Consider the following 15,970-nt stretch of genomic DNA (forward strand, 5'->3'; position numbering starts at 1 on the left):
GCAGGAAAGGAGGCTTTTTAAAAAACACAGCAAACAGTTAGCATCAAATGCGTTTCCTTTTTTACTGAAAAGACTAACTTCAACCATATATGATTTTTACATCCATCTGTCAATTTTTGTGCTCATCTAAATATACAGCATGAGCAACTTCTTTTCCTCTGGTGGGGTTTACCTCTGATGGTCTAAAATGCCTGTCATTTATAAGTCTGACATTCAATGTAGAATGCATTCCAAAATACCATATGTCTCCTCTCTCTCACTGTGCTAAATACAAACCTCTGACTGAACAAAATAGAAATACTATGGAAATTCTCTAGTTTTTCTTGATATTGAATAAGATTTTGGTTTTGCCATTTATCCATGATTTATATGGGTAATTCTTGACCCAAGACCATCTACCACCAGAGGGATGGTGCTGGCCCACATGGGTTTCTTGGCAGGATCTTTTTGAAAGACATATTAAAATCTAACACAAATGATATGGAAATTAGTTACAACTTCCCTTTCTTTTTCTCCTAATCTTTTGTCCTACTTTCTTTCTATCTGCCCTTTTGACACAGGACAGAGAATACTGAACTCTGCTAAATGCTGGTCAAATGCAGCATGCCAACATTTAAAAAAAAACATAACAATGTCAAGTTTTTCAATCAGGCATTAGGAGGCCTACTTCTAGAATATGATTCTTGATCTATTATAACTGTTGGGAGTGTAAGAAATAATAGATATTTTAAAAAGATTTCTGTCCATATACAAAATTCCACATAGCTAGTAAAGCATGGAGCCAGGCCATATTGCCCTCCCTATCCTGGTCCTTTATTTTACTTTTTGCCTTAGACCTTAGATGACCAACTTAGAGAGTAGAACAATTGCATGTGTTGTGTTTCCTTTTTTTTTTTTTAATTGAAAAGCTAGGGTTAGATGGAATTTTTGAGATTGTATCATTTCAATGCTTTATTTTAAGGATGATAAAAAAGGCAGAAGCTCATGATATAATAATTCACTTCAATACCCATTGGTAATAAAATGATTATGTATCTGAATGCTATTTTTTCTGTAGACATTATTTTTCTCACTATATGGCTTTTTTCCCCCCATGTAAGTAAGCATTTTGAAGAAATAAAATTAGGAGAGATTCATGTAGATGACAGGATCTCAGCACCCAAACCAATGACCCTCAAGCAAATGTTTCATAAAACGCTTTTGCTCAGGATGATCAATTCCTCATGGCATTATCCAAATGTATCTGTCAAAAGATCAAGCTATCACTCAGCTTAAGGGCTCCTCCCCATGAATATGGAGAGGGAGTAGAAACTGAGCCAAATATTTGGAAATGCTTGATTTACAGAGCCAACTTTGTTCTTAGTCACGTTTGGACTTTGGAGCTAGAATCAATCAGAAAAAAAATATGTATTGTTATAAAGCTCTGTAGCTTGTATATGTAGATAGCTGTGCATTTGTGTTTGAAATTCTTGATGCTGCTACAAATTGTTATTAATCATTATGCTTCTAAGATGAGAGACACGATAAGACAAGCTTTTTCCTTAATTATAACTCAGAGACACATCTTTTTAAATTTCTGCTGCCTGAATTTCTTTAACAAAAGTATCTTAATTTTTTCCTTTAGAAAAAAAGGACAACTTTCTTGACTTCATTTCAGATATTTGGTGTGCCTGTCCAGCAGTAAACACTTTAAGAAGAACTGGGGTTCTTCTTAAATCAATTATGGATAAACTATAGAAAATAACCTCAGAGTAAAGACGGAAATCCTGAAGCATTTTTCTCCAAAACATGGCACTTTCACCACATTCTAATCCTTAGCAAGTTCAAGACTTCAATACTTGAACTTGAGATTGAGGCTATCTTCTTAGACAATTGGCCCCAGAGATTCCAACAGTTACACTGTCACAATCCAGGAAACCTCTCAATTCAAATCAGCTTGCTCCAGCCATAGAAAGAATTGTTTGTCATAAATTAGAGATAAAGGTCAGACTGTATTTGGTAAGGATTCTTTCTTCTCAGTGCCCTAGGGATGACCTCATTCTCCACTAGTGTGACCCACAGATTTTCGTCTTTGTTTGGGAGGCAATTGCAAATGAGATATGTGAACATATGACAGATGAATCAAAATCCATACATGAAAAGAAGAGAAGGATTGAGTGCCTGTATCTGGAATTAATTTAGGGAGGATTGCCTGGTCTCTTTAGAGAACCCTTTCTCAGAAAGTGTTTGGGGACTCATGTGATTACACATGACACGGAAGGAGTGCTGCTTCGGTGTATAAACTGGAAAACTGACAATCAAAGGGAGGACTGGGAAGGGATTTGTCATTGGGAATTGTAAATAGTGGCACTAGGCATGGAGTAGAAAATGGTGTAAAAGAAACATTCCTTTCCTAACCAGATTGGTTATTGAAAATAAATGAACAATAAGGATTCTCACTGGAGAACATGTAAGAATATATATTCTCGATCAGCTTCAGTAAAAATGTTCAATGAATAAAGGAATACCATGAAATATTAAGAACATAAATCCCTTAACAATCTCAAGGGATACTAGAAATTTATAATCAGTAAGTAAGTTAGAAGTAGTGGACAGGAACCCCTGGAGAAACAAATTTTCTTGATGATACTTTATTGGTACATCAACCTAAGAGAGTTTGAAGTATAAAAAATAATGGTGTTTGCTAACCACATTGCTCCTCAAAGATTACAAAATCTTTGTATTGTGTAGGTCATTTTAAAAAAAGGACGAGAAAGAAGAAAGAAAAAGAAGCAAAAAAGGAAAAGAAAAACCTATGGCTGTTAAGGCAGAACTGGTGTCCTCAACCATAATCATGCCTCATTAAATATACTGTCAATTCCATTTTCATCCAATGCACTTAAGCCATAGACTGAAGAGTGTTTTGTGACAGATGTTGCCAACACATTAAGGGTAATTTCATTTACTTAAAATGTATAGAATGTGCTGCCTGACGGAGTTCACTTGGCAAATGGCAAATGGCAAAGCAAGAAGAAACAGATTTTTCATTTTAGCATCCCCGGATGTCTGGGTTTGCTCAATGTTTAAGCTGCAAAGAAAAATACTGTAATGTGCTGTAATCCTACTAAAAAGCACAATGACCAAACAGCTGATGGGAGTATCTGGTCTGTTTTAGCCACTGTCTCTGCAGAACAAAGCTGCTCATGCTCAGAAGATGTGAAGGTGGATTTGGTTGCCCTAATTCTGAAATAAACAATCTCAACAGTAATTTGGGTAAAATTTCCAATCATTGATGTGGAGTAAACAAACATATCCGACCTAAGTCCAGAACTGCATCTGTGTTGTTCACTTTCGGTCAATATTTGAAAGAAATTTTACGTCTCCAAGGGTTCATCAATATTTTAATTTCCCAACTGAAATATAAGATCACTAGCAAATGGGGGAAAACATGGGCAGGCTGTCTCCCATGAAGAGTACACATAGCTGGTTAAAAACCTATATTAATGCCAGGACAGGGAGGACTACACTGAGAATTGCCTGTATAAAATATCCCTATGAATGTCAGTATTCTAGAGCCATTCCGTGTATGACCTGTGGACCAGCTGCAGTAGCAGAACAAAAATTAGAATTAGAATCCCTGGGATTTGGGCCTTGCAGCCTGTATTTTCACAAGCTCTGCAGGTGATTCTAATGCATCCTGAATTTTGAGAAGTGTGCTCTGCCTATAAACTGCCATTGTATATAAGCCAATGTCACAGGTCTTAGATAGAAGCAATTGGTTTTATTTACACTGTTACTCAATTATTTGTTTTAAACCAGTCTTGTGACAGGGCATGAGACTTTCCAGTAATAATCACATTATATCTTGTTTAAAAATGCAAAGAGAACAAGCCTGCATTTTTGATAAGCTGAAATGGGGAGATTATCTGAATAATTCAGGCCTGTGCCTATGACCCGACATGCTTCCATTTGATCATTTTGGCTTTGTGTTGTAGCAATTTGAGAATCCCTCCATTTGGAATCTTAGTCAGCCTTGAATTTGAAATCACAGGGGTGCAAAAGTGAAAGGTAAGAAAATTATTTGGGTAATATAAAATTAAAAATGAAAATGAGCATCACTGCCTTTTCCTCCTGTCATATCAAGATGCCTTCAGGTCAAAATGTGTGTGGCCCATATAAACTCTGTTCCTATAGTGATTTATGCAAATCTATGGCACTTTTTAGCAGTAATCATTCAACACTTAAAAAAATGTGGTTTTAAGCTCACTTACCTTCTTTCTCATCTGTATGTTTTCTGCCTCTCTGCCACATTTTTAGTATTTCCAGAGTAAATATCTAGTTGAGTTTGTGTACCCCAGACTATGTTTAGCACGTGTAAAGTGGACTGCAGAGAATGACAGGAGCTTACAAATAAACTAATTAGTGTAAATGATTTTCCAATAGCAAAGATGATTTCAAAATATAAATGGCAAAAAGGCATTTCATTTAACTTGGGAAATAGCTATTCAAAGGCAGTGTCCTGCAACATTTGTGTGCAACATTCCCTGTAGTATGGGTAGAGAGGTTTAATGTTTGTCATTTGCTGATATTGGCATGTTCTGTTTTGTTTTGTTTTGTTCGGAGGTGGTGCTGGGTGTGGTTTAAGAAGGGTTGCTGTGGGGGGGAAAAAGAGCAGGAAAGGCCCCTCCTTCCTTAGAAACAAACACTCATTAATCCTCATCAACTGGGATGCATTTCCAACCAATTGGCAGGAAGCAGTCTGACTTTTAAAAAATTACATTTGAAACTCAGAAAGCTGTTGCAAAACTGGTAGATGGGACTTCAACTTTGGAAGCCTGTGGAATGATCTCTGACAAACATTGGAGGTGTGGAGGAATAATGAGTAACCGTGGCAAGCTGGAAGCCACCAGTCCTGGGGACACCACTGTCCCACTTAAACCCTTCCTTTCCTTATTCTTCACTTGCCTCTTTCAACATTACTCCTTCAGGGCATGTGAAGGCTCTAGTGCACATTTTCTGTCATCTCTCTACAAAGAAATTACATGCAATAGATCATCAAAACAGTCTTGTGCATTAATGTTACATGTCAGTGCTGCTAATTGTTCAGTTACATGGAAAATGGCTAATATTTACCAACAATTTTATTTGGATTGTTCACATGGAAAGCACACAAGTCATGTATGTTTGTTCACCATGGTCTATTTGCAGAGTCATGGTGCTGTCTACAATCTGAGGTATATAATACATGCTTCACAAATATGGGTTGGCAGAATGATGAAAGAACAAAACTCCAAATCAAAAACGTACTCAGAAATGCAATTTTGAGATTTTTAGTGGAAATGGAGGAATGCAAAGATTTTGAGAGAACTTGTTCTCACACAGGGCAGCTCCAATTTTAAACCATGGTTTGGCTTGTGTATCTGTGCATTTATTAATATCCTCAACCACTGTATTCTTAATGATGAGATCTGAAATTCAGTTAATGTAAAAAGTTCTACGAGTGGTACTAGAGCATATTTATGGAAATTATTAAAACAAAAGTTATTGGTGTATGTGTGCATACCAGAGGGACTGTGCAATGCCTGGAAGGGGCTGATGGAAATGCCTGTAGACATTTTGGGTTGTCAGCCTGGGGAAGGGGTCTACTGACACCTAGTGGGTAGAGCCAATTGGTGTTACTGAGCATTCTACAGCACACAGGATCATCCAGTCAAAAACATCATTAGTGATGAGAGTCAGAATCCCTGGCATATGCATACATGTATTCATAAACTCCATGTACACAAAATGAGAAAGATTTGAAACTGCAGTCATTAGAAAATGGCATAAAATATCCATCCACTCTTGAATCCCTACAAATGACAGAAAATCTTAGATTCTATGCCAAGATTATATTTATCATATAAACCAGTTTTTTAAAGACCTGACATCTAAATCAATTACCCAAATCCTATATTTATCAATGAAAGGAAGGACTATTATGTGACTTTCAATGGCTCTATATGATTATTCTGAGTTCAGCTTTCTGTTGCTATTTGTTTTGGAAATTTGGCTAACTAGAGCTGGGTTTCTGCAGTTGAGATGGATTAGATAAAATTGTCATAATATTTGGACTGCTACCTAGAGAAGTGTAGCTGGGGGTAGCAGTGTGATGTTTAGAAGTAGGGCACTTTCTGTTGCTTTAGGGTAAGTTTAGAGGCGTCATATGTCTAGTTTACCTAGTGAGAGGTATCAATTAGCTGTAAAAATAGTTTCTTTCTTCTACTCTTAAATATTCTTAATTTTGTGTTGTTTTTTGATTCAGTCACCATTAATTGGAATTTAAAAAAATACATAATGCTGAAAGACAATAAAACCAAATTAGTCTTACCCATGGAATTCCCTTTAAAAGAATCCTAATTATATACCATAACTATTCAACTGTGAATAATAGCTTCAATTATTGGTTAGGTATCTATTTATACAGTGTGTCATCATTTTTAACAGGAATATAAATATGTCAGATTGAAGTATTTCTTACCAAACAGGTATACAGATAATTAAGCTTCTCAATGATGTTTTATTGAATCCTTTAGAGTTTGTGCTTAGAGCTAAATAAATTTGTTCAGTAGTGACTTTTGATTTTTTTTTTAAACAAGCTTTCTTTAGAGTTCTAATACAGCAAATACAACTTTTTAATATGTTACATTATTGAGACAGGGTTGAGAATTTGAAGCCTTTGGCCCTATGGTCAAAAGGTTTGTCGATTGAATGTGCAACACTACAGTTAGTTCCTCTACCATTAAACTTGTACATCTGGTTAAAATTATAAAAGGAATTTCATTATGCAGGTGGGTTACTATATTCTTTCCCTCTCACATTTCTACTTCAAAGAATCATAGTTGTTGATCCAATGGAAATGTAAAGTGTGCCCAGAAGGATCCTGGGGCCTCTTTGGTAAGTTTCTTAGGGTTTCAGCAGCAAAGGGTAGATTTGTGTTCCTCAATCTCCCATTGCAATCATTTAATCGATGTGTGGCTCAATCACACCAGGGGGCATCGACCACACACCAACACGCGTGTCATAAAAATCCATGTTGTATGGTATAGATGAAAGAGTCATACTATTTGTGGAAAAACGAATAGTGCAACCTAAATTCTTTGTCTCCTCTTTGCTCCTGGGGTATATGCTTCCCTCACACAGATGTACAGCTCCAAAATCAATTCAAAGAGATTTGAGGGGGGAAAACAAACAAACAAGAAATAAAGATTAAAAAACAATAAGCTATGACACTTACCAAACAAATGAGTTAATCACAATATATTCCACCATCTTCCCTACTTATTAAGATACAAAGAAAACCTATGATATCTACTCACCAAATACATTATGTAATAGAATATTATATTAGTGATACAGGGAACAGCACCTAACCATTTCCCACCTTGACAATGATAACCAAAAATATATATATATATCTGCATATCCTTTTAAAGATGAGCACAACTGATTTCCCTTAATTGTCATGCTAAGAGGAGATATAAGGAAACCATGTTTAACTACTTTCTCTACCAAAGTATAGCCTGGATCATATTTTTAACAGCTGAGTCAGCATCTTCGAAAACATGATTTCATAAGGGAAATGTCACATGTTTAGGACTGGTCTTGTTAAAAGAATGGTTTTGTAAGTTAATGTGCTGAAGTGTAAGTGCAAATAAGACAATTCAGTGATGGGATCAAAGTAGTTTCCATTCCTGCTTGTCCTGTCTAGAAGCCATTGGACTGAGTAAGCAGTATGGTCACCATGGGAATATGCCTTCTTACTCTATCTCCCCATTATCTCTGCCCAAAAGAAGGCTTCTACAGGTACATCCAGGATGGCCTCTTCCCCTAGCATACAGGCTCTATGAAGATCACACGGCTTCCCATTTACCCTTCTGGGCTGATTTCCAAGACTGTCCACTTGAAGTCTCTCATCCCACTGCAACTGAACTGCTCATCCTTCTCTAACCCATCTTGCTCTCTCACCCTCAGAGTCCATGCCAGGAGGGGCAGGTGTCTACAGCGGGTCCATGTGCATGCTCTAGGATGGTTATCCAATGAAGCATTCTAGGGACCATCTCCTGTGACTGACCCAGGGCATGAGTCATTCGATCCTCTCTTTTCCTGTATCATTTGGCACACACCTTGATGATGATTGTACTTCACTTCTCCTCTGGATTCTAAGTTCACTGTGCTATTCATGCTACTTTATTTAATGGTGCTGAAGTCCAGCACAGCGTGTACCAAGGAATAGGTTGCAATAGCGCTTAAAGAACTAAAGGAGTGAATGGCATGTGCCCATCAGCCAAGGCTTCTGTGATTTCCAAGGGATGAGGAAATTTATCAGTAGCTCCAAGCTCAACCTGGACAAGAGGATCCATTTGAAACAACAGTAATGCTCTCTTAACTGTTAAACAGGAAGGTCTTAAAAATGTATCAAGGGCTCTGCTTTCCTTTAAAAGTGCCTTTGTCTGACCACTGCCAGCCTGGCATTCTTGTCATGTAGTGTAAGAATTCCTGGACTTCTAAGAACCACACACTCCCCAGGGAACTTCAGTGTTGGAATTCATGACATGATTTTCCATCCTATGGAAGAATTGCATGTACCTGATTAAATGCTGCAAAAAATTTCCTTGGTATCATCACAGCCAAGTTGCTGCACATGCAGTGCAAGCTTTTCCATTTGAGCTTCCCTGTGCCACAAACTGTTTTAATAGCCATATATCTGCCCGAGATTCTTGTCAAACCTTGCCGTGTGATAAGAGAGGAAATGCTTTAGTCACTGGTACTGCAATCACTTTGTATACCTCCAAGTAGCTTTTCAATGTACAGAAAGTTTAAAATGCACATCAGGAACAGTATTCCAAGCTGGTCTTCTTCCAAATGATAAGGCAAACAGGGTTCCCAGCAGATGTCTGAATATTTATGGGCAGTGTCTTTTGTCTGGTAACTGTCTTTAACTAGTACTCAGGACTGTGAGCTGTCATAAAGCTTCTCATTAAAAACGTCTCCATCCCGACAAATAGGCCAAAAAAACACCAAAAACCCGGCTGCAAATTATTTGCAAGGTCTTGCAGGATCCTATGGGTGAATGGGTCTGGGAAACTATTTCTCAAACCATGGGGGTGATTCAAAAGAAAAGCTGCCTATTATCCTACTTAGGGCGATTGTTTAGAGTGCAAATTGCCTAAATATGTCACAAGGCGCTGTGGTTTGGGCTCTACTAGGAGAGTTGCTATTCCTTTTCCAGCAATTTGCTACAAAATGCACTTTATTTTGTGGTCCCTCAGAGAACATTCTGGGCTGTTTGTTCTCTCCTTTAAGACATTTTTAGGAATTTGCCTGGTTAGCGCTAGCAACTCAGCTAGACCTAAGGATACAGGTGTCAAGTCTCAACCCTATTAAAAAACGAATTTACTCCCTTTAAAGTACACTTTCCATTAGTACTATTGTCTGACATGTCTCAAACTCAGTATATACCCTATTGATGAAATGTTTTGTGATTTAACGCTGAGCTAAAATATGTCCTGGTGGAATGGCCATAGCCTATATTAAAAAGCATTCATGTTAGCATCCAACCAAGATATATACTGAGGCCTGAAAGATATCAATTAATATATATCAAGTTGTCTAGTAGATGAGATGAAAGACTGCTTCACGTTTCTAGTCTTCAGTGCCCTATTGTTGAATGTGTGCTAGAAATTTACTTACATATTTTATCACACTTCAATTTTATTGCTATTTCTCCTCAGCAGTAATACTGCATCAGTAATTTTGGATTTTTGTTAGGTTAATATAACAGTCTTCAACACTCTAGTATCTTGTTTCTTAAAGTGTGGTTCAGGACCAGACAGTTTAATGCAGATCCTGAGGCCCAGCCCCCAGCCCCACTTAATCAGTACCTGCATGTTAATCAGACCCCCAGGTGAGTCAGATTCAAGGTCAAGTTTGAGAAGTTTTACTCTCTTCTTTATGTTTGCGAGGGCTCCGTTTGAGCACATTTTCTACTGCATTGCCTCTAAAGAGATTTTTGGTTTGTTTCTTAATCATTTTAATTCCATTTTCAGTCCCTACTTGAGGGCCAAGTAGCTTCAAATAATCTTAGTGATTTTAATAAGTCACCTTGTTATAACCACAAAGAGCCAGTAATATTTAGTTCTGTTCCTCAGTGGTTTCTATAGGGTTACTGTCTTTATCTATAAAATCTCCTTTACAAAACAAGTTCCTTTAACTTCCTATGACACATCTTCATGGCAACCCTCAAACTGAAACCTCCATTCTTCCCAAATACTATCTTCTGCTTTACCAATGAGTTTGAAATGGCTGTTACAGTCACGAGTCAGAAGAGATGCTACAGGCTTTGTAAAGTGGCAAGAGTCTCATCTAAATATTTTGGTTAACTTTAAATATACATGCCATAAATATAAGGTGTTCGAAGTGAAATTCCAAAATTTTGTCACTTGTTAATCCCCGATGGAATTAATGCAAATGACTGAGTCTTTTTAAAAAAAAATTTCTTTGTTATCTTGGCCCTCTTCATGAATTCCTGAATTAAATTTCCAACTGTGTGCTGAAATCTAGAATCTGTGTCACCTCAGGACGAGCATGCTTCATTCTGAATATTGTCTCTGTCTTTACAACTTCAGAGCATATTCTTTTTCTTCTGTTCGATTTGTGTACTAATACAGAAAATTCCAGGTCCCCCTTGCCTTCTCCCTCTCCCTCAGCATCCATAACAAAGCAATAGCCACGTCTTGTCAAGGTTATACCACAAATGTCTTCAAGTCCTCCATCTCTTCCTTTCAAGTGCTACTGGCTGGGTGGAACACTTCACTATCTCTCATTAAGATTAGTCCAATTACTTCCTGTGGCATACCTCCCTCAGTCAAAACATGGCTGTAGAGATTTATATTTTTTAATACTTTCTCCATGTTATTAGTTCCCCATGAAGTGAATCCTGCCTTTTCAATATAGAATTGAAAGAAATGCTGCATTTCCCAGACTCCCTTGTTGTTTAGATGCAGATATGTGACATCCGCTAATTAGAAGCACTTACAAAAGACTCAGACTTGGAAGACAGTTTAGAAAAAGAAGTAGGCAGTGCATGTGAGATCTGCTTTGCTGACCAGGGGGAGGGAGAATTAGTGTGATTCTTTGGTTTGCAGCAATGGTGGCCATTTCTTCACCAGGGCTGAGCTGTGCAGCTGTGGGTAAATGGGGGCAGTACCACACATTTTGGTCACGTAACAGGAGACCTTACAATTGACAGTCCGCTGATCGTCAGCATTTATTTGCTATCAGATTAATCTTTTATCAAGATTTCTCTTTCTATAGCAACTTTGTTTATGAGATTAAAATATATTCTAATTTCCTTATTTTTAATTTATTTTTGAAGGCAGATGGGTAAAAAACTGAACTGATGTTCTATTAAGAAAAGTTCACTAAGATAATTGTATTACTTCCCACTGCTCCTTGAGGGGAAACAAATCTGACTTCCTGTCCACTAAGTGGTATTCAAATGTTTACCATCATGTGGCCTTGATAAAGTACCATTTTTATATTACCTTTCAAAACTTCTCTAAAAAAATAACACAGGGCTGCAAATACATTGAAGTAAGATTATTGCAAAATGCTTTCTCCAACCTTTCAACCACCAGCTGAAATTATACTACTGTATTAAAGTTATTCAAGAGAAAAATATTCAGAACCAGGTTTTTCTCTCGGTTTCTCTCCCGCCTTGTTCTGTTAGCACTCCTCCCCACTTCTCTTAGATTATATGTGCGATAGGTGGGGAAATGAATGTTCAGCAAAATCAGCCCATTTGTCTAGCATCAGAGTTTTTCAATGTACAGTTTTTGCTGTTTTTCACACAAGAGCAAGCCGGAAGCCATCTGCCTGCCAAGAACTACATCCTTCATTCCCGTCATGGAGACAGCCGCCCTCCTCCCCCACCTCATCACTAAAAGGCAATCTTCAAAGGGACATTGTTTTTGCTTATTCCCGTGGTGACAGATGTTTTACATCATCTACCTCCTCATGCTAGCTCCTCTGTAAGGGGCGGCCCAAGCCTCTGCAGCCAGCTGTGGAAATAGCTCCAGTGTCATCTGTGGCCACTGTCATTCCAACCTTCTGAGCTCACCAAAGACCACATCCAAGAGTAGGAAAAACAAACAGCCCGGATAACTTCCTTGAAAACATTTCCAGGGCAGGAGGCAGGCCTGCTTTAGACAATAGCTCTTTACAAAGTACGAAACAGAGAGAGGCACGGCTGATTTGAAACACTCAAATGTCACCAAGCAAGCCAATCGGGGTAATCCCTAGATGAAGGAATAATGAATCCATAGCATCTGCAGGCATGATTCAGCCGAAAACATCTGGTTAACTCAGAACCACTTCAATTAGTTGGAGCATGCATCTGTCAATCATTTCTTTTCTTTTGATTGTCTAAAGTTCCCACCAGGAAATGTTTACACCATCAATTCATCCAACTCTTTGAAATACTATGAAGAGACTGTAACACATCTCTTAGATGCATAGACAATTAACTTGAATTGCTCTGTGGTGGAATTGTACCCTGATATTAGAATATATTTTAGGAACAAAAATTAATCTGTTTTTTTAGAAGTCTATTTTAGCTTTCTTGAAATTAGTAGTAAAACTTTCCGGACTAAGAATTATACCACTTTCTGATATGACAGGGCTGCTAAAATGATAGTAAATATTCCAATTTGTCTGCAATGTTAGAGCCTTAATAACTTTCTAAAATATATTTTGCTGTATTAAGAGTTTAAGATCAAGAACATTAATTAATTTATTCACTAGTACTTGCTATGCCTATTAAGTCTTGCCCTGAAAGTTTAGTAAATACCTTTAATGAGATATAAAAAGACAAGTTTCAAAAATGTAATGTGGCCAAAGTGATCAAGGACATTGGACATTAAAATTTTACATAGAAGTAGACCTGCTTGATGATGCTAGGTCAGTTTATGTCTTTAGCCTAAAATGTGGGCTGGCTGATTGCTCACACTCAACTCCCGAAGTCACAGGTGAGGCTCCTGACTTACTCTTTTCCACTAGTTAAGAGAAGACATTATCTAGGTTGAACAAATGTGGATATTTTGTTGCAGCAGGAGGCTTGTGGGCTCCCAAGAAATGGCTGAGATCACCAAGCACCAGGTTAAAGAATACCATGTGTAAAGAAAAAAGCTCAAGAAAAAAAAAAATGAGGGAGAAATGTTTGTAGATTAGACACCCCCTAGATCATGTCTGAGAACAACTCAATGGTTATCTTTGTTGTTAGGATAAAAAATGCCTTTATATAGGCCTAGAGTCCTGCATCTCCAGGGATGGATGGCCCACCTGTGAAGAAGAGCTGGCAGTAATTACAGATGTGTTCGTTTCTGTTGTCAATTATAACTTGCTTATGAGGAGAAGCTCTGTTCTTCTTAGTTCTTTCATTAATGCCAGTTGTCAATCCATTTCTTAATTGACTGGTAATACTTTGTTGTGTCATTCCTTCTAAGTTTTTGCCTGCACCTCAGAAACAACCATTCAACTGACAGCTTTTAGTTCTTGCAAGGCAGTGGGATAGCAAACACAACTGACCCACACATTCTAAGGGGCTACCTATTCTGACTATGGTGGGTATTTTGTAAAATTAAAACACCAAAAAACAGAATTACAATTCCATGGTTTCCTCATAGGATAGAATTGACAAATATTAATATCCTGGGGTCTTTTTCTAAGACCTCTCATAAAAAACTATTTCTACATAGTGCACAAAATTCAATCAAATAAAAATAATGAAGCGTCTTTGGTTCACAATAGTTGCTGTGATTTTTAGAACAACCATTTCTTTTACAACATTCATTAAGGGACTTTATGAATCAGGAAATCAATTATCAACATTGAAAATAAAAATTGTATTCCAAGAATGCATCCATACAGGAAATGAGGACTTTGTCCCGTCCTACTTGGTACAGCTATACTGTGGTCTCAGAGAGTTAAACTGATCCTTTAAAGACATTTTGGGGATCAAGGTGGTACTCAAGAAGGTTCAAGAATTTCAGGAAAGAATTTCAGAAAAGGATAGTAAATTGCTTTTGATGTACCATAGTTTTTGAAAAAGTGACAAAATGAAATGCTCACTTTGGCATTCTTTTAACACCTAAATTGTAAAAACCAGTAATCATATTTGCCAATTTACTCACACCACCAAATTTTCATAAACCAAAACATAAATAGATCTGCTCAGACACAGAGGACAAAGGGATATGGCGGTCCACTTCAAAAGCTAAAACCTATCAGCAAAAGTGAAGGACAGTCCAAATTTATTTTTTGTTTTTGGTCTTTTACCTATTTTGATATGTCTTGATTTTAACCTATATGGCTAATTTTCAGCAGGCCGATCAGGATCTTGGCTCTTATCACTGCCAAGCCTGACCTAATCCATGAGTCAGATCTTCAGAGGTGGGAGGACATTTTCCACATAGGTACATTAAAAAAATTAGATTGATAATGGAACCACCAGGCATTCTGAGGAGGTCTGGGGCCAACACTCTAAATCATAACACATCAACCAGATTAGTCCAAATTCTGTTCTTCAAATTTGGGAGTGAGGAGAAGCAAGGAGGTCATGGAGTGAAAAGCTTGGGAACAAAGTTTGTGAATATAGTGGCGGAGAAGCTGATGATCTGCAGAGCTTAATGAAACGGGCTGACTTCTCAGGTAATGACCAGCATTACCCATTCAGGGTCCTATTGCCTGGGGACCTGTAGGCTGCAGCTCTCTGGAATTCCTAGCACCTGAAACTATCCTGGGAGGGAACCCTAAACCTGCTCCATGGAGGCTTCCAAAGTATCAAAATAAAATTGCATCACAACCCTGAGTATTTTGATTGTAACGACTAAGAGGGAAGTGCAATGAGAATATAGGACAGTTGAAAAAACTATAACTGGGATTAGCAACCATAGCAATTACTAACCCCCAAACTGCCTTTTACCTTGTGTACCAGGTAGCTGAAGAGAGGCTCTACAATCCTGACAGCTGCGCTTTCTCCCATGAAAGAAAGCTTCATTCCTTCTATTTTCTTCCCTGAGAAATTCCATCTTTCTCTTAATCTGTATTTTACCTATCTCTGATTTCTTGACGAGAAATGAAAATCCAATATTGATTTTATCTCCCAGAGGGCTGGGATCATAGCCATTTTTGTCTTTCATCTTTAATGAGTCAAAAGGTCAATTGAAACCCACTGAATTTGCTTCTGTAGTATTGAAATTTCTGTAACTGGAAAATTATTCTCATTGCCATTAGACTAATGTAGGATTTTAAGCCAAATCTCTTAAGTAGTTTAATATTAATGAGGAAAAAACCCTGAAAAAGAAAGTAGGAAATATTCCAAGCTTATTAATATTATTTTTCTCATTTAAAAAAAATGTGAGCATGTATGAAAAGAGGGAAAAAAGGATTGTCTTTTTTGGTTTTATTTTTTAATGACTACTGTTATTTTTACTTTTCAAAACAGATACTATCTAATAAGGTAAATGACAAAATATTATTTTAAAAGGAAATATTCAATTATTCAATTTGGGTTTAACTCAGAACTTTTCTTTTTGAATTAACATATGGGGTTTCAAGAAAAGTAGGAGTCTGGTCTTCAAAATAAAATTAAATCAAAATTATTACACGCACTCAAATTACATGCTTCATTAATAAACTATCCTATGTGCAGAAACATTGTAAAGGCCTTTAGCATGTAGTTTCAGAGGTATGCTTCAGTGCTTTCATTAACATAGGCTTAAAGAAATATAATGACTTTTTTGTAGTGTATTTTCACGGAATATTCTCTTAGTTATTTATTATGTACTTAAAGAATCCACCTGTTTTAAAATGCAAACAGTATCATTAAATTGATAACCTGAAATATCTCTACAACATTTATCATACTAGTGTGGGTCATTTTCAATGATTA

The 15,970-nt window shown here is 37.2% G+C and overlaps 1 protein-coding gene across 17 annotated transcripts in view; it reads right to left on the minus strand.

The window, feature by feature from the left end:
• The window catches only part of RBMS3 (RNA binding motif single stranded interacting protein 3), a 1,308,700-nt gene that overhangs the window by 62,300 nt on the left and 1,230,430 nt on the right, over positions 1-15,970 (minus strand). The window lies entirely within an intron of this gene.

Source organism: Manis pentadactyla, chromosome 14, assembly GCF_030020395.1.
Source record: "Manis pentadactyla isolate mManPen7 chromosome 14, mManPen7.hap1, whole genome shotgun sequence".
Lineage (NCBI taxonomy): Eukaryota > Metazoa > Chordata > Mammalia > Pholidota > Manidae > Manis > Manis pentadactyla.